This window comes from Bos javanicus, chromosome 10 (assembly GCF_032452875.1).
Source record: "Bos javanicus breed banteng chromosome 10, ARS-OSU_banteng_1.0, whole genome shotgun sequence".
Taxonomy (NCBI): domain Eukaryota; kingdom Metazoa; phylum Chordata; class Mammalia; order Artiodactyla; family Bovidae; genus Bos; species Bos javanicus.
The window spans coordinates 25,694,180-25,715,341 of NC_083877.1; the positions used below are offsets into that span (position 1 = coordinate 25,694,180).

General features: G+C 43.1%; 1 pseudogene; it reads right to left on the bottom strand.

Moving 5' to 3' along the window:
• Positions 1–10,123: 10,123 nt before the first annotated feature.
• On the bottom strand, positions 10,124–10,841 carry LOC133255943 (ribonuclease 8-like; annotated as a pseudogene).
• Positions 10,842–21,162: the final 10,321 nt, after the last annotated feature.

Genomic DNA, 21,162 nt, shown 5'->3' on the forward strand with positions numbered 1-21,162 from the left:
TACAGAGTGAAGTAAGTCAGAAAGAGAAAAACACATATTGTATATTAATTCATATGTATGGAATCTAGAAAAATAATACCGATGAACCCGTTTGTGTGGATGAAATGGGGATGCACATGTAGACAATGGACTTGTGGACAAAGCTGGGGAAGGACGAATTGAGAAAGTAGCCCTGACATATATGCACTATCATGTGTAAAATAGATAGTTGGTGGGAAGCTGATGTATAACACAAGAAGCCTAGCCAGGTGCTCTGTAGTGACCTAGAGAGGTGGGATGGGAAGATGGAGGGAGAGAGGCTCAAAAAGGAGGGGATATACATATATAACTATGGCTGATCCTCATTGATGTACAGCAGAAATCAACACAACATTGTAAAGCAATTATCTTTCAGTTAAAAAAAAAATACTCCAATCAGATCCCATCAGCCTCTTCTAATGGCCTCCCCTTTGTATCATGACTGCTTTTCTCCTCTCTCCAGCCTCACCTCTTACCACTCCACTGATGTGGGAAGCCACTAGTGAGCCTCCAGTCATGCGGCCTTTCAGTTCTTCACACAGGCCTTGCTTATTCCTAATTTGGAATATTCCTTCTCCCTGGAGGCTTCTTTTCACAGTTCTAGGGTCTGGCTCTCATCTTTCGATCATAACTAAAATGTTGCATTCTCAAATGTCTTCCCTCAACTAAAGTGGGCTAAACTGGTCTCTCATCTGTTGTCCCTCCAAATAATGTATGTTTTCTGTCTTGTTTTCCTTCCAGCATTTGTCTCTATCTGATTATTTCTTTGATTATTTCCTGTTTCTCAATAGACTCACCTCTACCACCACATATCATTTGAAATTAAGCTTCATGAAAAGTCAAGGATCTTGTCTCTTTTATCACTGCTGTATCCCAGCTAGTGTCCAAAAGATGTCACCAAACTAGGTGAAGACTGTAAAGTGAAAGTCATTCGGTCGTGTCTGACTCTTTGCAACCCCATGGCCTATACAGTCTATGGAATTCTCCAGGCCAGAATACTGGAGTGGGTAGCTGTTCCCTTCTCCAGGGGATCTTCCCAACCCAAGGATTGAACCCAGGTCTTGCATTGCAGGCAGATTCTTTACCAGCTGAGCCACCAGGGAAATCCAAGAATACTGGAGTGGGTAGCCTAGCCCTTCTCCAACAGATCTTCCCAACTCAGGAATTGAACCAGGGTCTCCTGAATTGCAGGCAGATTCTTTACCAGCTGTGCTACCAGGGAAGCTCTGAAGACTGTAAAGAGAGCAGAAATCCCCACATAATAGGAATGGTGGTGGGAACAGGTGAGAGATAGAAACCAGGAACAAGTGAGTAGGCCAAGGCGTGGAGTCCACTGCTTAGCTTTCATTTCTTCCTGGAGAAAAGATATGTGAATGTCTATGTTCATTGCTGAATTACTTACAATAGCCAAGACACAGAAACTGCCCAACTATCTGTTGATAGATGGACAAAGGAAATATGGTATATATGTGTGTGTGAGTGTGTGAGTGTGTGTACTTAGTTGCTCAGTTGTGTCCATCTCTTTGCAACCCCATGGACTGTAGTCTGCCAGGCTTCTTTGTCCATGGGGATTATCCAGGGAAGAATACTGGAGTGGGTTGCCATGCCCTTCTCCAGGGGATCTTCCCAACCCAGGGATTGAACCAGGTTTCCCACATTGCAGGTGAATTCTTTACCCTCTGAGCCACCAGGGGAGGCATTATGCTAAGTAAAATAAGTATGAGAAAGACGTCATGTGATCTCACTTTAAAAAATATCTTGTAGATATGGAGTACAGATTGCTGGTGGCCTTGCAAGAGGTGGGTGGGTAGGTGGGTGAAGTGGATGAAGCGAATCAAAAGATACAAACTTACACAATAAGTCATGAGTATGCAATGTACATTATTGGTGACATCATCTCACATGCTAATAAAGTAATGCTCAAAATTCTCAAGCCAGGCTTCAGCAATATGTGAACCGTGAACTTCCAGATATTCAAGCTGGTTTTAGAAAAGGCAGAGGAACCAGAGATCAAATTGCCAACATCCACTGGATCATCAAAAAAGCAATGCCAAAGCCTTTGACTGTGTGGATCACAACAAACTGTGGAAAATTCTGACAGAGATGGGAATACCAGACCACCTGACCTGCCTCTTGAGAAACCTGTATGCAGGTTCGGAAGCAACAGTTAGAACTGGACATGGAACAACAGACTGGTTCCAAATAGGAAAAGAAGTACATCAAGGCTGTATATTGTCACCCTGCTTATTTAACTTATATGCAGAATACATCATGAGAAATGCTTGGCTGGAAGAAGCACAGGCTGGAATCAAGATTGCCGGGAGAAATATCAATAACCTCAGATATGCAGATGACACCACCCTTATGGCAGAAAGTGAAGAAGAATTAAAGAGCGTCTTGATGAAAGTGAAAGAGGAGAGTGAAAAAGCTGCCTTAAAGCTCAACATTCAGAAAACTAAGATCATGGCATCCAATCCCATCACTTCATGGCAAATAGATGGGGAAACAATATCAGACTTTATTTTTGGGGGCTGTAAAATCACTGCAGATGGTGATTGCAGCCATGAAATTAAAAGACGCTTACTCCTTGGAAGGAAAGTTATGACCAACCTAGACAGCATATTCAAAAGCAGAGACATTACTTTGCCAACAAAGGTCCGTCTAGTCAAGGCTATGGTTTTTCCAATTGTCATGTATGGATGTGAGTTGCACTATAAAGCAAGCTGAGTGCAGAAGAATTGATGCTTTTGAACTGTGGTGTTGGAGAAGACTCTTGCGAGTCCCTTGGACTGCAAGGAGATCCAACCAGTCCATCCTAAAGGAGATCAGTCTTGGGTGTTCCTTGGAAGGACTGATGTTGAAGCTGAAACTCCGGTACTTTGGCCACCTGATGCAGAGAGCTGACTCATTTGAAAAGACCCTGATACTGGGAAAGATTGAGGGCAGGAGGAGAAGTGGACAACAGAGGATGAGATGGTTGGATGGCATCACCGACTCAGTGGACATGAGTTTGGGTAGACTCTGGGAGTTGGTGATGGAGGGGGAGGCCTGGCGTGGGGTCGCAGAGAGTCGGACATGACTGAGTGACTGAACTGAACATATATTGTAATTACTGATGACAATAATTTATAACACTATTACATATTTGAAAGTTGCCTAGAGAGTAGTTCTTAAAAGTTCTCATCACAAGAAAAAAATTTTGTGTAACTATGTACGGTGACAGATGTAGACTTATTCTGGTAATCATTTTGCAGCACATACAAATATTGAACTATTGTGTCCTATACCTGAAGCTGGTATGATGTTATATTCAATTATACTTTAAAAAAACAACACATGTGGAATGTCTTCTGTGTCAGGCATAGTTCACTGGGCTAGATGAATTTGAAGGAAGCACTGGTTTGGAGACAGAGTTCTGGAAAGGCTCCAAATTCACTTATGGACTTTGCTGCTGCTGCTAAGTCGCTTCAGTCGTGTCCGACTCTGTGTGACCCCATAGACGGCAGCCCACCAGGCTCCCCCCTGGGATTCTCCAGGCAAGAACACTGGACTGGGTTGCCATTTCCTTCTCCAATGCATGAAAGTGAAAAGTGAAAGTGAAGTCTCTCAGTTCTGTCCGACTCTTAGTGACCCAAGGATCAAACCCGTGCCGCCTGCATTGGAAAGCAGATTCTTAAACACTGGACCAGCAGGGAGGTCCTAATGTTCTCTTTTCTTGATTTATCATTCCCCACACAAATTTCTATGCATCAATATAATTTTTGTATATTTGTCTTCAGCTAAAGTGATGACTTGATGCTTCAGTTAATGCATTATAAATAGCTGCCCCATCATTTGTTTAGTTATTCTCAGTTTGGGGAAATTTGTATTATTTCTACAATTTCTATATATTTTTTTTTTTTGCCACACAAAGACAAATATAGACAGGTTGCACAAATTTACTCCTTCTCACTTTGACTGATTTCCATTTAGCATATTTTACCAACTGAAAATTATTGGGTCAAACTTTAGAAGCCATTTTATAGCTCGTGTTATTGTCTGTTGAGGCAATTTTGGAGGGAAGGGGGCATGAAACACTGAAAATATTTACAAAGTTGGGTGTGATGAGGAATTGGATTTACTCTGAATGGCTCAAAGTGATAGGGCATCAGCAAATTGCTGCAGTGACAGAGAAATAGATTAGGTTCTCTATAGGAGAATTTTTAATATTTAGAGCTGCCAGAAAATGGGACAGGCTGTCTCGATAGGTAGTAAATTCCCCCTCTCTGGAGAGTTTGAAAATAAATTGTTTTATAAGCTTTCCAGAGTTGTGATTTGTATATTTCCCTAGCCCCATTCCTTTGCTCTGAAAACAAATTGTGTTCAGTGAACATTTATTAAGACTTCAATGTGCCAGGTATGCCCAGTGGCAGCTGGAGCACTCATTGGCAGGCTCCCAGCTGAGCCTCCAGGGGCAGGCAACCTGGGAATTATAGCACCTTGAAATCATACCTCCCAACCCCTTAGTCTTCAGAACTGCTAAGCTAGCGGGCACAAATTTGTCTCCAGTTCCTTGACATCTCGTTTTCTATGCTCATCTTCTCCTTCCACGTCTCTGCCTCTATTCCACCTATTCTTAAGATCTTTGTTACAAACCTTTCAATACACTATGACATGCATCCAACAGCTCCCAAGCCATGGGACTAACGCACACATGCACTGCTATACATATCAATACAATAAATAACCAACAAGGACCTACTTAACAGCACAGGTAACTCTACTCAATACTCTGTAATAACTTATATGGGAAAAGAATCTGGAAAAGAATGAATATATGTATATGTATTACTGAATCACTCTGCTGTACACCTGAAACTAACACAATGTTGTAAATCAACTATACTCCAATAAAATTTAAAAAATAAACAAACAAAAAGCCCAAGCCAAATGCACCCAGTACCCAAGTGACTGATTCCAAGTAATTGTTACATTATATTGTTGTTTTCAGTTAATGGCAACCCACTCCAGTGTTCTTGCCTGGAGAATCCCAGGGGTGGGGGAGCCTGGTGGGCTGCCGTCTTTGGGGTTGCACAGAGACAGACATGACTGAAGCGACTTAACATAGCATAGCATAGGCTGCATCAGGTCTTAGATGCAGCACGCGGGCTCTCCAGTTGTGGTGCATGGGCTCCGTAGTTGCAGCTTGCAGCAGGCTTAGTTACTCCATGGCATGTGGGATCTTAGTTCCCAGACTAAGGATAGAACCTGTGTACCCTGCATTGCAAGGTGAATTCTTAACCACTGGACCACCAGGGAAGTCCCAACATTATCTTGTTTTTTATTTCTACTAAAAAATATTTGTATTTCACACGAGGCATTCTGGTCCCCAGAGAATCTGTAACTGGTAAAATACAGCAGTCCTAATCCCACTAACATAACTTCTCCTCCTCACCATGAACACATGTGTTTACACACACACACACACACATTTGCAGGCAAGCAGCCTGATTTATTGAAGGAAACAGTTGCTTAACAATCTGTTGTTTTTAAAAAGCCATCTTACTTGGAAATATGTAGTCTCAAAATTCCAAATTTGGCCAGGGAGGAAAAGTCCCTATTGAGGATGGAGACTCAGCTATATAGTCTCAGAGTTTTACTTTTTCTTGGAGCGTATTTAGCTGAATTCGTCTGCCACCACCGCAGTGGCCTCAGGGAAGCCCTACTCCCCTTTCTCAGTTCCTCCAGAATGCAGAATGACCCATCTGGAGGTGGAACAATGGAGAGAAAGGAGGGCGCTGAGGAGAGACAATTTCGGAGTCAGTCCCTGCCAGCTCTGTGCCTTGAGCCCGGCCTCTGCTATTTCATCAGCAGAGCCATTCTCCCTTCTGAAGGCTTAGTAGTAAAACCAGCAAACATGGCAAGAGCAGGAAATATAACCACCCAATCTGCTCTGTACTGGGTAGATGAAAGCAGTCCAGAAAATGGACCAGTCTTGCAGTGTTGGTGTGAATTTTTTAAATGTCCTTTTTGTGCCAGAAAAGAAGGCTATAAAGGCCACTGCGGTGGTGGCAGATGAATTCAGCTAAATACGCTCCAAGAAAAAGTAAAACTCAAAGACTATATGGCTGAGTAGGGTCTACTTTGGCTTTTTGAAATTTGTGTTCCCTATGTTAAAGATGCAAATCAGAAGCTCAGTTCTTCCTTAAGTTTATGTTCAACTTGCAAACAAGTATATTTTAATAATCACTTTAAATGATTGTACTTGATGAACTGTTTGGTACCACTTATAAATGTAGTTAATGACTCCTTTAAACACTTAAAAGTATACTTTATAAGTTTAACATATTCCATGTCCTTACAAAGTAATTTGGTTACCTGAGCTAACCAACCACATATTCCTGAATACCTAAAAAAATTCTTAGAAATCTGACAATTTATGCATATAGTGATTAAATTCCTAAGTTTTTAAAATGTCCCCAAACGAGTTTTAAAGGGAAATTCTATACATAAAAAGGATGTGTACATATATATATATATATATATATATATATATATATATAAACTGAGTTACTTTGCTGTACAGTGGAGATCAGCACAACATTGTAAATCAACTACACTTTAGTAAAAAAAAATTGGGGACTTCTCTGGTGGACCAGTGGTTAAAAATTCACTTTCCAATGCAGAAGCCCGTGTGCCACAACGACTGAGCCTGTGCTCTCTGGAGCTCGCACACCTAGAGGAGCCTTCACACTGGAACAAAGACCCTGCACACCACAACTAAAGACCCAATGTAACCAAATAAATAAATAAATATAAAAATTGGTTTTTTAACTTGAAGAAAAAAATAAAGGAAAATTCTATTTCAAACCACACATCTAAACTAATTACACATTTAAAATAGCAAGACCAATTTGTTACTGTAACAGGCTAGATTCTCTTAAACACTGTAAATACTTAAAATACAAAATACACAGGAAGTCTTTAACACAAACACACTAATGCCAAGTACTTGATTTGCGTAAATATTTCTGTTCTTACAATTTTATGGCTAGTAAAGCAAACTTACCGACCAGGAAATAATTATGTCATCCTAAATATCTGGGGAGTGCCTTTCCGAGTTGACTTTTTGGAAATCCGTTCTCAGAGAATATAACCAGCAGAGATTTGGTCCCAAGGCTTTTGCGTGGCTCTTCTCAGGCCCCCAACTGCCCCAGTGGGCCCTGTATTCTGTGTCATTAGTCTCTGAATGGGCCAGGTTCATGATCCATGGCCCCTGGATTCAAGTTACACTGCATTTAATTCTTCAACCTACACACGGAAGTCAGAAACTCCCACCCAAGCTGCTACATTACTTGTTTGGATATAATTAGTCTATTTAAAGATCCATTCTATTCTGAACTCGTTCCACACTCTTGCCAGCTTCTGGAGCCATAACTCTTACATATATTCAGTGGTTTGATTTCTCCTGGTGTTGCCTGACTCTAATTACAGACCTAATATTATGTCAGAGACATGTATCAGGAATATTAGCATTTAACAGAGAACAGAGAACCTAACCTATAGGTTAGGATGAATGAAACCTTGGGGGAGGTGGGAGAGAAAGGTTACAGAATCCACTTGGTTCATTATACTCTTCTATTGCTGCCTTTTTTTTCCTTAACTTTTTGGCCCCACCCCTCGGCATATAGGGTTCCACCACCAGAGACTGAACCTGCACCTCCTGCATTGGGAGGTGGAGTCTTAACTACTGGACCACCAGGGAAGTTCCTACTCTGTTACTGTTCGATAAAGTTCTAAAGGTATTATTTTTTCTTCCCTCTGTAGCTAGACAGTAAATCCTTGATTGCAACCAAGGTGTATTTGCTTAGCTTCAAATCACAGCCGCCTCCAAAATCATTATGTCTGTTGAACCAATGTTAGGAACTTAGTGATAGTTGGAAAAAAGAAAATCCAAGAACTTGTGCGCCCTCTTAAGGTAATACCTGGGATTACCTGGGTGGTCTCAGGTGGCGCTAGTGGTAAAGAACCCAATTGCCAAGCAGGAGATGTAAGAGAGAGATGTGGGTTGGATCCCTAGGTGGGGAAGATATTCTGGAGAAGGAAATGGCAACTCACTCCAGTATTCTTGCCTGGGAAATCCCCTGGACAGAGGAACCTGGAGGGCTACAGTCCACTGGGGTCGCAAAGAGACATAACTGAAACAAGTTAGCAGGTAAGCATGGGGTAGATGGGGAGTTACTGGCAATGCCAGCAAACAGAAAAAGAATGTGTAGACATAGGTGTCTCTTAGATTAAGACTTTGAATGACTGGCTCTGATGTTTCCCCTCACCAAGACTGAGAGATGCCAGGAGAAGGGGCAAGTTTGGCGGCCAGGCAGATCTGAGCCCAGTTCTGAGTGTTTTTTTTTTTTTTTTTAATAATGTCTGCAAGATGCTGAGATGAGTATATGTGCCTGGAACTTGGGAGACAGGGCTGGAGAGATGCTTTTGGGAGCAAATAAGTGGAAGTTGAAGCTATGGGACTGTATCAAGTCATTCAAGAGAGTTCAGTGTGAGAGGAAAAGAGAGCTAAGAATAGGAGCCTGAGAAACACCATCATTTAAGGTGCAGACAGAGGAAGTGAAGCCTGCCCACAACACCCGGGCAAAGAGAGGAGTAGAAGGATGTTGTTTTCCTCTCATTTCCAGTATATCTTCCTTGGTCAAAAGCACAGGGTGGGTACAGTAGTGGTAGTGACGGGCAGAGTGTGATGTGGGAAGGCTGTCTGGGCGCTGTGGGGAAAGCTATATTTGGGTAGGATAGTGTGGGTGTGGTAGGTAGCAGGGAGCTCTGCTTTAGATCTCTTTCTAGGTAGCAGGGATGGGGGCTGGGAGTCAGAATTTTTGGATTTTCTGCTTTTCTTGCCACTTCATGTTTCACCAATCATGCTTACCTTATTATGAACTCTAGTCGATGTAGAAAAGTCTCTTTCTAAGTATGGAAAGGGAGCAGTATGGGCGAGGCAGAATCAGCAGAGGGAAGGACGGTGTCGCCTTACTGTTGAGTGTGTGTGTTGTGTGCACACGTGCACATGTGTGAGTACGTGCCCATTATATGTATATATGTATGGGCGTGTATGTCTTATGCTGGTGTTTAATTTATGGGTGTATATGTATATAGTATTTTCCTCTGTGTATCTATCATAAGTATAGAAATTATGGGCAGCATAATTTGCAGCATAAGCAGCATAAATCAAAGGCAGCATCGAGAAACTTTTATCCCAATCTGATACACCACTTTTATGTTCACTGAATTTGATTATAAAGAAATCCGACCTTGTGTTTTCTATATCTGTATATTCTATTTCATTTTTCCAGTAATTCGTTTTATTGTATTTTATGAAAGTGCTGATCTGTGGCAGATTTTGCATACAAAACTGATCCTTCACTGCAGTTAGTTGGAGAAGCACTAATTAGAACCAGATCAAGATTTTTAGAAGGTCCTGGTTCTGAAATTTCCAAGGGAGGTAAGTTCACTTCAAAAATCCGAGATTCCTGCTCTGGGTCATAACAGTGAGGCAGGAGGTCAGGTCTTGAACATAAACAAGGGGTTCCACCTTAGGTCTGACTACCATCCTGGGGCTCAGCCTGCCCTTCCCTGCCATCCTCCCCTTCATGTGACGTGGGCCCACCAGGCAATTTTTAAGGGGGTGGAAGGCAGAGCCCCCTAGAGTAACTGCACCTTCCAGCCTGAGCCTGCTCAGGGTGCTGCCGTCTCTTCTGCCTGCAGGGTACACGATGCTGAAGCTTCACAGAGATAAAGAGGGGCTTCCAAACCTCCATGCTTCCCCTGGTCAGTAGCGCACACGCTCAATCAGGAAAAGAAAGGTTTTTCATTGTAGCAAAGTCAGACACATTCCTTTGTCCAGTACAGTGAACAGGGCACAGACGCTTCTGGCCTCCTTCCTTGAATGATCTCCCCTAGGGTTCCCTCTGAATGGTCCAACCACAGCTCTACCAAGGTCCTGACTTTACTTTGCATTTGTAGTTTCGTGTTCTTCTTCTTTAAGATGGTCTCTAAAATTGCATGTGCCATAAGCCCCACAAAACCTGGATCCACCCATGCCAAGAGCCTTAGTGCCTGAAGAGCCACAGGGCATCCACACTCAGAAAACAATGTAAGCAGCAGTGAAGGGTTAAGGAGAATCACCTCTCTTCCCTCATCATTTGGAGCATCCACAAAACCCCGTAAGGAATTAAGAGTATGTGGAGTTGGCTGCGTGGGAGAGAAGTGGTATTTGCAAAAAGGGTGAGGATTAGTGAAGAACTCAAGGGAGGAAAAGGCAGCCGCAGTGTCAGGAGTCTGCACGGCTTGGGGTGAGGGGAACACTTGGCCTTAGACAACATTATCCAAAAGTACAGGACCAGTGGTACCTCAGGTCATCCTTCTGTTGTGGCAGGTCACAGGCTACGATGAAGAATGCCTCCAGTTGCTTCTCCTTGTTCCTGCAGTCTGGACACCTTCCTGAGATGAGCTCACATGTAGTCAGGGATATAGGCTTTGGCTCTGGTGGCAGTTTTTATGACCATTCTTGCAGGCTAAGTTGGGGGTCTGACAAGTGGTGACCATGCAGTAGATGGATTCATGCAGAAAGGTGTTGAAGTCTTTGCAGTGCTTAGAGAACTTGTTGATTTTGTGTATCGCTGTGTTGCATCCTTGAGGTCTGGGCTGCACATGCTGAGTTTCAAACCACTGAGCTGGGGTCATGTTCCCAGGCTTGGCGCTGACTGGTCCTTGGCCACCCACAGCCCCAGCAACAGGAGCAGCCACAGAGCGCAGAATCCTGCTCTGGCTGGCGCCATTGCTCCCAGGGGGCACAGGGGGCACAGAAGAAGTGGGAGGTGGGTGACTAGGTCACCATGGGGGTGCCCTGCTAGCCCTTCTAAAAATTTCATACTGTAAATCAAGTATTGCAGGGTTCCTACAGCCTCAGATATTTAAAAACACTACTGGCATTTAATTGTTCGGTCCCAGCAGATACATTTTATTTAATGATACATTTTATGTCCCCCAATAAATACGTATACAGTTTTTCCTTCATAAGAGTTTTATGAGGTATGAACTCTTTTTTTTAATAGGCAAGCAAACTGAAGCTCAGAAAAGTTAAGGAAATTGCCCATCATCATACAGCTAGGGAGTGTTACAGGCTTTGAATCCATGCTTCTCAGCTTCCAAAGCCCCTATTCTTTCCACATTCCCATGTTTCTGGTTTGAAACTCTGAGAAATCAGACCACAAAAGGAAACCAGTCTTGAAAGAAAGTAGGTCAAGGGTCCATACCTTGCTCTTCCAGGCTAGCTCAGACATTCCTGAAAATCAATATTAAGGTTGTGGTGTCAGGCTAATTCCTCTCTGCTCTGTGGTCGAGTTTCTCACTGAAGCTAGAAAAACAGTCACTCTCAGTGTTCCAGCCGCCAAGCAGGATTCTGTGAATTGGGTTCTTTCTGGGACTGACATATCACCCTAAGTGGAGAAAGTTTTGGAATGACAGAATCAGAGCAGAGGAGTTTCTTTAAGATCATCTCAATCAACTCTGCTTTACAGAGGAAAGAGCTGGAGGGCCTGAAAGAGCAAGTGCCCTTCCCAAGGCCACCAACTGAGTGTCAGAGCTGGGACTGGAGCTTCCTGACTTTCAACCCATCCCTTTGGTCTAGTGCCAGGCTGAAGAGGGAAGGAGAACATGTTTCCCATAGAGACAGGGCCTAGTGAGTGTGTCTGTTTGTGGTTTAAGTGAAACATGACCATTGCCTTTGATAATTCTCTTCTAATCCTTCTGATGACTTTAGGAGAAAGTCTCCTATTGGACACGACTGAGCGACTTCACTTTCACTTTTCACTTTCATGCATTGGATAAGGAAATGGTAACCCACTTCAGTGTTCTTGCCTGAAGAATCCCAGGGATGGGGGAGCCTGGTGGGTTGCCGTCTTTGGGATCGCACAGAGTCGGACACGACTGAAGCGACTTAGCAGCAGCAGCAGTTCCTATTAGGACAAGAAGGTAAAGCCTTTGTTTCTACCCACTTTTCAGTACAGACAACAGATCTCAGGCTGAGCCTTCAACTGAAAACAGTATCTGGATAGAACTTTAAAATCTTTTTTTTCTTTTGGCTGCACTGGGTTTGTTGGAGCATGCAGGCTTCTTTTGTGGAGCAGTGGGCTTAGTTGCCCCATGGCATGTGGGATCTTAATTCCCTGACCAGGGATCAAACCCACATTCTCTGCTTGGAAGGCAGATTCTCAACCACTGGACCACCAGGGAAGATCACCAGAATTTTAAACAATTTGATGACATTGTTTATTTTTACTTCTATTTATCCAGTGACACTCTAGTATTCTTTGAAATATGATGTTACACAGTTTCATATTCAAAGAACTCTTTGAACTAAATGCATATAAATATAAATTTAGTAAATGATAATACTGGCAGTATTACAGCAATTATCAAGGGAGGGAGCAAATGACTGAAGTGGGGGATCTTGCTTTAGCTATAGCCTCTCAGGTCTGTGCTGGCATGTTGAGCCCTACCTTGACTTCTGTGTGACTTCACTGCCTTTGAGATAAAATGCTCTGCAAAGTGGCAAAAAACACTTAGACTCCTATGATCTGGATTTCCAGATGGGAAACTTTGGAGATGTTTTCCTTTCTATCTTCAAGGTGGAGCCTGGTTCATCAACCAAGCTCACCCTTCTCCTGCACTTCTCCCCACAAAGCTAACGAAACACTGCTTTTTGATCCCAATAGAGCATTATCCAGCAAATAGTTGATTTGGACCTCAGAGAGAAAATATATTGAGTTGTTCAAAAAGTTCATTTCATTCATTTTTTCCATCAGATGTTACAGAAGATCTCTAACTAATTTTTTGGCCAACCCAATATATATATTTCCCTTTTGCAGGCTGTCAGCTGCCACGACTGAAGTGACTTAGCAGGAGCAGCAGCAGCTGAACCTTTCCCATTGGGATGGTTGGATTGCCATGTGATTGTTCATTACCTGTTGCAGACCCAAGCCTCTGGGCTTTTTGTGTGAGAGGGTAGGGATGGCAGCAGGAGCCAAGGGTTGGCAGGAACATTTCATGCCAACCAAGTGACTGACCATGGACTTCGCAAGCTCTGAATCTAGTTAAGTTGCAAACATGCTTTCCTCAAGTAGGTACTGACCGTGCAACTGGCCAGTCCCACTCAGGGAGGTCTGAGGAAAGGGTTCCTTTAATTGTGTGTTTGATCCTAGTTATTCATCACAAGTCTTCCCAGTGGTTACAGTCTCAGGGCTGTTTTATCCATTAAGCACTAAAAGCCCAGTGCCTAGGGTCTGGGAGGTTTTCAAGGGCCTACAATATTTGAGACTAGGAAAAAAATATATTGGCTCCAATATAGGAAAAGTCAACTATAAAATCAAATTTAAAATATTTACTTACCTGCTACCACAGTAACATAAAGTTGATTTCACTTATTTTGGAATTTGGCACCCATAAGAAGTCTATTACTTTGGAAAACAGACTTAGGTTAGATTTTTTTTTTTTTCCCATCCTTTTACTGGAATTCTCAATACCACGATTGGAGAAGGAGAAGTGCCAATCCCAAGTTACTTGGAGTCAAATGATTTCAGAAGTAAAACTTTAAAAATCATTTCAGATACGTTTCTGCAAGAAAGATATTGAATGAGGAACATACATTTTATATATTCAATGTGGCATGACGAAATGTTGAAATGCCTAGTGTGGTATGGGGGTATTAAACAGAGCCTTTGACATTCTAGAGCTAGCTGCCTTGGGTGTATCGTTTACCGCTTTCCTAAAGGCAGCCTGGATGATACGCACTGCATTGCTTTAGAGTTGAGTCAGCCCAGGGCTGTGCTGCAGCAACAGGAGGAAAGTGTACGCTAACCACCGTTCAGTGAAGATATAGCACGTGCTTGGCACAGTGCTAGGTATTCTGCTAAGGATTACAGCTATCATTTAAAAGTGCTTGGGGACTTCCCTGGTGGTCCAGTGGTTAAGACTCTGTACTTCCACTGCAGTTGGTCTGATCCCTGGTTGGGGAACTAAGATTCTGCATGCTGCAGTGTATGGCCAAATTTAAAAAAAAAAAATGCTCACTGTGTGCCAAGGCCTTGTGCTTTATGTACAATTCAATTTGCAAAACAATATTGTGTGTTCCATGTTATTTTTTCCATTTTATAGAAAAGGAAACTGAGGCTTGGAGAGGCTAAGTTCACAGATGTGTTAAGCGGCAGGCCTAGGACAGAAAAGGAGGGAGGGCTGGCTCAAGTGTTGTGTTGTTCCCTCCTCACCACACTGCTTTTTAGTTTTATAAATGTGCTTTTCGAATCTATTGTTTCCCTATTTTATTATTTCCTGCATTTCCTGGTACCACTCATTCGGATGCTCAGTCAGGTACTACCTTATTCTATTATTTGACTCTTACATGTGTATTCAGTCTTCCCAGCTGGCTGATGAACTTGTGGGACAGGAATCAGGTCCTTTCATGCTTCTCAGTCTCCACAGGGCATGTGGCTAGCTCAGAGGGATACTTATTTCCTCTTATTTCCTTATTTTATTTTTTGTTGCACTGAGTCTTCATTGCTGCGCACGGGCTTCTCATTGCAGTGCTTCTGTCGTTGCAGAGCACAGGCTCCAGGCCCATGGGCTTCAGTAGTTGCAGCACGTGTGGCACGCGGACTTCATTTCTCTGTGGCATGTGGGATCTTCCTGGACCAGGTATGGAACCCTTGTCCCCTGCATTGGCAGGCAGATTCCTGGCCCAGTGTGGGAAGTCCCCACACTGCTTTCTGAGAGTTACCTTATGGGCTGACAGTTACTGTGTGACTAATAGATTGGGCTTCTTTTCATCTCTTGGACGTGTTCTGTTTTCTTCAACTTTATTTCTGCTTTTTTTTTTCCTCTTCCCTAAAAGTTCTCCCTCAACTCTTATCCATCCTTCAGTGCTCAGCTTGGTCCCCTGAGCTTGTGCTTGAACCTTCCTGTACAACTCTACCTGGGGTGACTCTTTTCTGAATATACCTCCTTCAGTATTAACTCCTGGTACCACTCACTTGGATGCTCAGTCAGGTACTACCTTGTTCTATTATTTGACTCTGATGTGTGTATCCAAGCTTCCCAACTAAATGGTGAACTTGTGGGCAGAAATCGGCTCATTTCATGCTTCTCAATCTCCATAAAGCTGGGATAGCTCAGAGGGATACTCAGTAACTGTGTGTTGAACTGAATCGCCACTCTTGTCCTCTTAGTCTCCTCATCATTTGTAGCCTAAAGAGTTTCAGTTGAGTAATTTCTAAAAAGTATAATAATTTCTAAATATTTTCTAAAAAGAAAAATTTCTAAAAGACTCTGTGAAACAAGAGGAAGCATCAAAGTGCTAGTGGCCAGACTAGAATGTGAAAAGAGATCCTGCAGGAAGACCCCAAAGGTAGCTCCAAGAGGGCGAGTGGAGAATAAGCACTGATCCTGTAGAGACCAGTTTTCTCAGGATAGCCTAGGAGGTGTGAAGAACTGCCTCATTTGAAAAGACCCTGATGCTGGGAATGATTGAAGGTGGGAGGAGAAGGGGACAACAAAGGATAAGATGGTTGGATGGCATCACCGACTCAATGGACATGAGTTTGAGTAAGCTCCGGGAGTTGGGAGTTGGTGATGGACAGGGAGGCTTGGCATCAGATCAGATCAGTCACTCAGTCGTGTCCGACTCTTTGCGACCCCATGAATCGCAGCACGCCAGGCCTCCCTGTCCATCACCAACTCCCGGAGTTCACTCAGACTCACATCCATCGAGGCAGTGATGCCATCCAGCCATCTCATCCTCTGTCGTCCCCTTCTCCTCCTGCCCCCAATCCCTCCCAGCATCAGAGTCTTTTCCAATGAATGAACTCTTCGCATGAGGTGGCCAAAGTACTGGAGTTTCAGCTTTAGCATCATTCCTTCCAAAGAAATCCCAGGGCTGATCTCCTTCAGAATGGACTGGTTGGATCTCCTTGCAGTCCAAGGGACTCTCAAGAGTCTTCTCCAACACCACAGTTCAAAAGCATCAATTCTTCAGCGTTCAGCCTTCTTCACAGTCCAACTCTCACATCCATACATGACCACAGGAAAAACCGTAGCCTTGACTAGACGAAACTTTGTTGTCAAAGTAATGTCTCTGCTTTTGAATATGCTATCTAGGTTGGTCATAACTTTCCTTCCAAGGAGTAAGCGTCTTTTAATTTCATGGCTGCAGTCACCATCTGTAGTGATTTTGGAGCCCAGAAAAATAAAGTCTGACACTGTTTCCACTGTTTCCCCATCTATTTCCCATGAAGTGGTGGGACCAGTTGCCATGATCTTCGTTTTCTGAATGTTGAGCTTTAGGCAAACTTTTTCACTCTCCACTTTCACTTTCATCAAGAGGCTTTTGAGTTCCTCTTCACTTTCTGCCATAAGGGTGATGTCATCTGCATATCTGAGGTTATTGATATTTCTCCCGGCAATCTTGATTCCAGCTTGTGTTTCTTCCAGTCCAGCGTTTCTCATAATGTACTCTGCATAGAAGTTAAATAAACAGGGCGACAATATACAGCCTTGACGTACTCCTTTTCCTATTTGGAACCAGTCTGTTGTTCCATGTCCAGTTCTAACTGTTGCTTCCTGACCTGCATACAAATTTCTCAAGAGGCAGATCAGGTGGTCTGGTATTCCCATCTCTTTCAGAATTTTCCAGAGTTTATTGTGATCCACACAGTCAAAGGCTTTGGCATAGTCAATAAAGCAGAAATAGATGTTTTTCTGGAACTCTCTTGCTTTTTTTATGATCCAGTGGATGTTGGCAATTTGATCTCTGGTTCCTCTGCTTTTTCTAAAACCAGCTTGAACATCAGGAGGTTCACAGTTCACATATTGCTGAAGCCTGGCTTGGAGAATTTTGAGCATTACTTTACTAGTGTGTGAGATGAGTGCAATTGTGCGGTAGTTTGAGCATTCTTTGGCATTGCCTTTCTTTGGGATTGGAATGAAAACTGACCTTTTCCGATCCTGTGGCCACTGCTGAGTTTTCCAAATTTGCTGGCATATTGAGTGCAGCACTTTGACAGCATCATCTTTCAGGATTTGGAATAGCTCAACTGGAATTCTATCACCTCCACTAGCTTTGTTCGTAGTGATGCTCTCTAAGGCCCACTTGACTTCACATTCCAGGTTGTCTGGCTCTAGGTCAGTGATCACACCATCGTGATTATCTGGGTCATGAAGATCTTTTTTGTACAGTTCTTCTGTGTATTCTTGCCACCTGTTCGTAATATCTTCTGCTTCTGTTAGGTCCATACCACTTCTGTCCTTTATCGAACTCATCTTTGCATGAAATGTTCCTTTGGTATTTCTGATTTTCTTGAAGAGATCCCTAGTCTTTCCCATTCTGTTGTTTTCCTCTATTTCTTTGCATTGATCGCTGAAGAAGGCTTTCTTATCTCTTCTTGCTATTCTTTGGAACTCTGCATTCAGATGTTTATATCTTTCCTTTTCTCCTTTGCTTTTCGCTTCTCTTCTTTTCACAGCTATTTGTAAGGCCTCCTCAGACAGCCATTCTGCTTTTTTGCATTTCGTTTCTATGGGAATGATCTTGATCCCTGTCTCCTGTATAATGTCATGAACCTCATTCCATAGTTCATCAGGCACTCTATCAGATCTAGGCCCTTAAATCTATTTCTCACTTCCACTGTATAATCATAAGGGATTTGATTTAGGTCATACCTGAATGGTCTAGTGGTTTTCCCTACTTTCTTCAATTTCAGTCTGAATTTGGCAATAAGGAGTTCATGGTCTGACCCACAGTCAGCTCCTGGTCTTGTTTTTGCTGACTGTATAGAACTTCTCCATCTTTGGCTACAAAGAATATAATCAATCTGATTTCAGTGTTGACCATCTGGTGATGTCCACGTGCAGTCCATGTGGTTGCAAAGAGTCGGACATGACTGAGCGACTGAACTAAACTGAACTGAGGAGGTGTGGGTGAGGGGGCCAGAAAAGTCTATCTGGGTTGCTGGCCTGAGGTAGTCTTTGAGCTACAAATGCCACCTTCAGTATGGTTGTCAGGCTTTACCCTGGAGGCAAGGGGCAGCCTCTTCAGGAAGAAGGGGGTTCTGTAAGAGCAGGACTGGTGTAGGAGCAGCCGGGACCACTACAAATGGCCACAAGTGGCTAAGTGGAAAGGGGGCTGTATGTACATTTTCTGATCCTCTGCTTGGATCTTGTGTGCAATTGCCCAGAACCGATTCCTGGCACCTCAGTAGAGGGCCTTGGTGGGATCTATTCATAGAGGTCTCTGAGGACAGTTTCAGCTTGAGTAGCCAGCGGGAAGCTTCACTTGCTTGGCTAAGTTACTCCTGACTATGCGTGAGAGGAGCTATTGCTGACTATGTTTTCCGTAGGTGCTAAAGATGAGGCAGGCTGGGGTGCAGATGCCTTGAGGTAAAATTCACCAAGAGGCAAGCTGAATGAAGGTATAATGTTAACTTCAGGAGGCAGGTGGCTGCTGATAGTGTTCAGGTTCTCTGGGCTCAGTATGAGAGATTCTCAGCTAACTTTCTGCCAAACAGCTCACACATCCATGAGTACCACGTGGGGCCAGGACAGGTGAGTTTGCAGCACTTACTCCTAATGACGGAAGTCCTGACCGTGGATGCCCTGCAGATGGATGCCCTGACGCCCCACAGCTCTGCTGTGAAACACTGCTGCTGCTGCTAAGTCACTTCAGTCGTGTCCGACTCTGTGCGACCCTATAGACGGCAGCCCACCAGGCTCCCCCGTCCCTGGGATTCTCCAGGCAAGAACACTGGAGTGGGTTGCCATTTCCTTCTCCAATGCATGAAAGTGAAAAATGACAGTAAAGTCACTCAGTCGTGTCCAACTGTTAGCGACCCCATGGCAGCCTACCAGGGTCCTCCGTCCATGGAATTTTTCAAGCAAGAGTACTGGAGTGCGGTGCCATTGCCTTCTCCGGCTACAGAAATAGAAACACTATTGCACTTCTAATTCAGAAAGGAGACTGAGATTGTGAATATTCAACTCCTCAATTACTTTGTAAATATATATAAAGATATCCTCAGGAGAGAGGGAAGAGGGAGAAAAGAGAAAAATGCAAATAGAATGAAAGTCCAGGAAGCCGGGTAGATGCAAGCTCAGGCTGGAAAAACCCAGAGGGAAGCTAGAAGGATGAGCAGCCCGAAGGGCACCGCCCTGCTCCAGGGTATCTCTGAAGGACCACAGGGCTACCTTGCCCCTGATTCTCTGAATGTTCTCCTTGCTCTGCTTGCTGGGACTCATGGACTTGGCACTGAGTCTACAGCCAGGCTAGATAGAGGAGCTGGGTTGGTCTCAGGCGGAGGCAGGAGCTTGCCAGAAACTTTGACAAGGAATCTCTCCAAGAAGGATTCTCCTCCAAGACAACTGGAGGAGAAGACCCATGGCATAAGATGTCCTGGATTCTGGTTTCTAAACTTTGAGCCTCCGAGTGCTATCACAGGAAATCTCTGTTCCCAGTGGCTGACCCTCTCTCTTACCAGCTTCATTTTTCTGTACCGTGAAGCTCTTTGGGGCCTTCTCAGGGCGTCCAGTCCGCCATGATCGTGCTTCAGCAGGTGGACTGCCTCCCTTTGTTCCTTTCTATTGGATCTGTCCTCAAGCAGGAGAGGATGCGGTCTTCAATCCAACAAGCCTGGGGGTCTGTGTCTCCCCTTGCATGTGTTTTGTGGCTTTTGACTTACTTCAAGCCTGTGTTCCATATTCAGACCTCCCAGGGGTGATGATGACAACGGTAAAAACAGTCAGAGTGAACACGTACTGAAGGAGTCTAGGTCCCAGCTTCAAGTGCTCCACGTTTATTTTCTCATTTTTAGGTGTGAAATACCTTCCTACTGCTCTGGCTCTGTGGTTATCATATCTTCCTCATCCAGTTCTTATTTTTTCCCTGATAAGCCTTTTGTTTTTTATTATCATAGTGATTCACACATAAGGAAATTTCTAAAAATTGTAAGCCTTGAGGGGAAGAATGCAAAGCAAATCAGAACCAAATATGATTCCCTTTTAAAGTATGAATAAACATTGGTAAATGATATTTGGGCTATATTTAAAAATTTTAAAGTGAAATTTTTAGAGAATGTGTGAAAGGTGGGCATTCACTCTCTATTGCTCAAAAAAGTTCTGAATTTTGGCTTGTAGCAGCACAAGTTGTCTTTTTCAATTCTATTTACAAAATTAAGGAAAAAAGGGCATAAATTAATAATACTCTAAATAATACAGGACTACATTATGCAGTTAAAGAACAAGCCAAAATGAAACAGTTCTTTAAGAGAAGTATCGGTCAGAGGCACAGTCCACAGAGAGCGAATTAAAGAAAACCTCATTAGGGCGAGTGTATTCCTAGTCTAGGTTGAATGCAGATATGCACAAAGTGCACGCAAAGCCATGAGATAAATGTCTTCTTTCCCAGTTTTACCAAAACTATTTTGGAGGGGAAAGGAAGTAATTTGAAGCACTGTTCTTTACACAAAATAAAACTATGATAGGGTTTATTAAAACATTGAAGTCAATTATTTAAAAAATAATTTTCAAATGTTTCTGCTTTGACATAATTTCAAATTTATATATGTTTTAGGAATAGTACACCGAGCTCCCCTATGTACTTCACCCAAATTTCCTAATTTTTATTAACATTTCTGGACTATTTGGGACTAAGTTACAGACCAAATGCTCCATTGCCCCTTCATACCAAAACGAACATTTCCTAATTACAAGTATGCCTGCCTACGTAACCACAGCATAGGCATCAAAACCAGGAAATTAACATTGATTCATTATTATCACAAATTAAATTCTAGGATATAAAACATCTATGCATGTGGCTATTTTATAAATATCAATTAAGTGAAATAAAAAGGCTTTAGAGAAAGCTCATGCCTGCTGGATATGACTTAGTGTTTAATTAATTCTCCTCTGCCATTACTAGCACTTCAGGGAAAAGTCTGAGAAACATTGCTCTGGGGGCTCTAGTTGACCATGAAAACCCAGCCCTGGATGTGTCAACCTTGAGAGTAGAGAATGATAACCCTTACCAAAGATAAAATATTTTGGATGTTTCAGGCC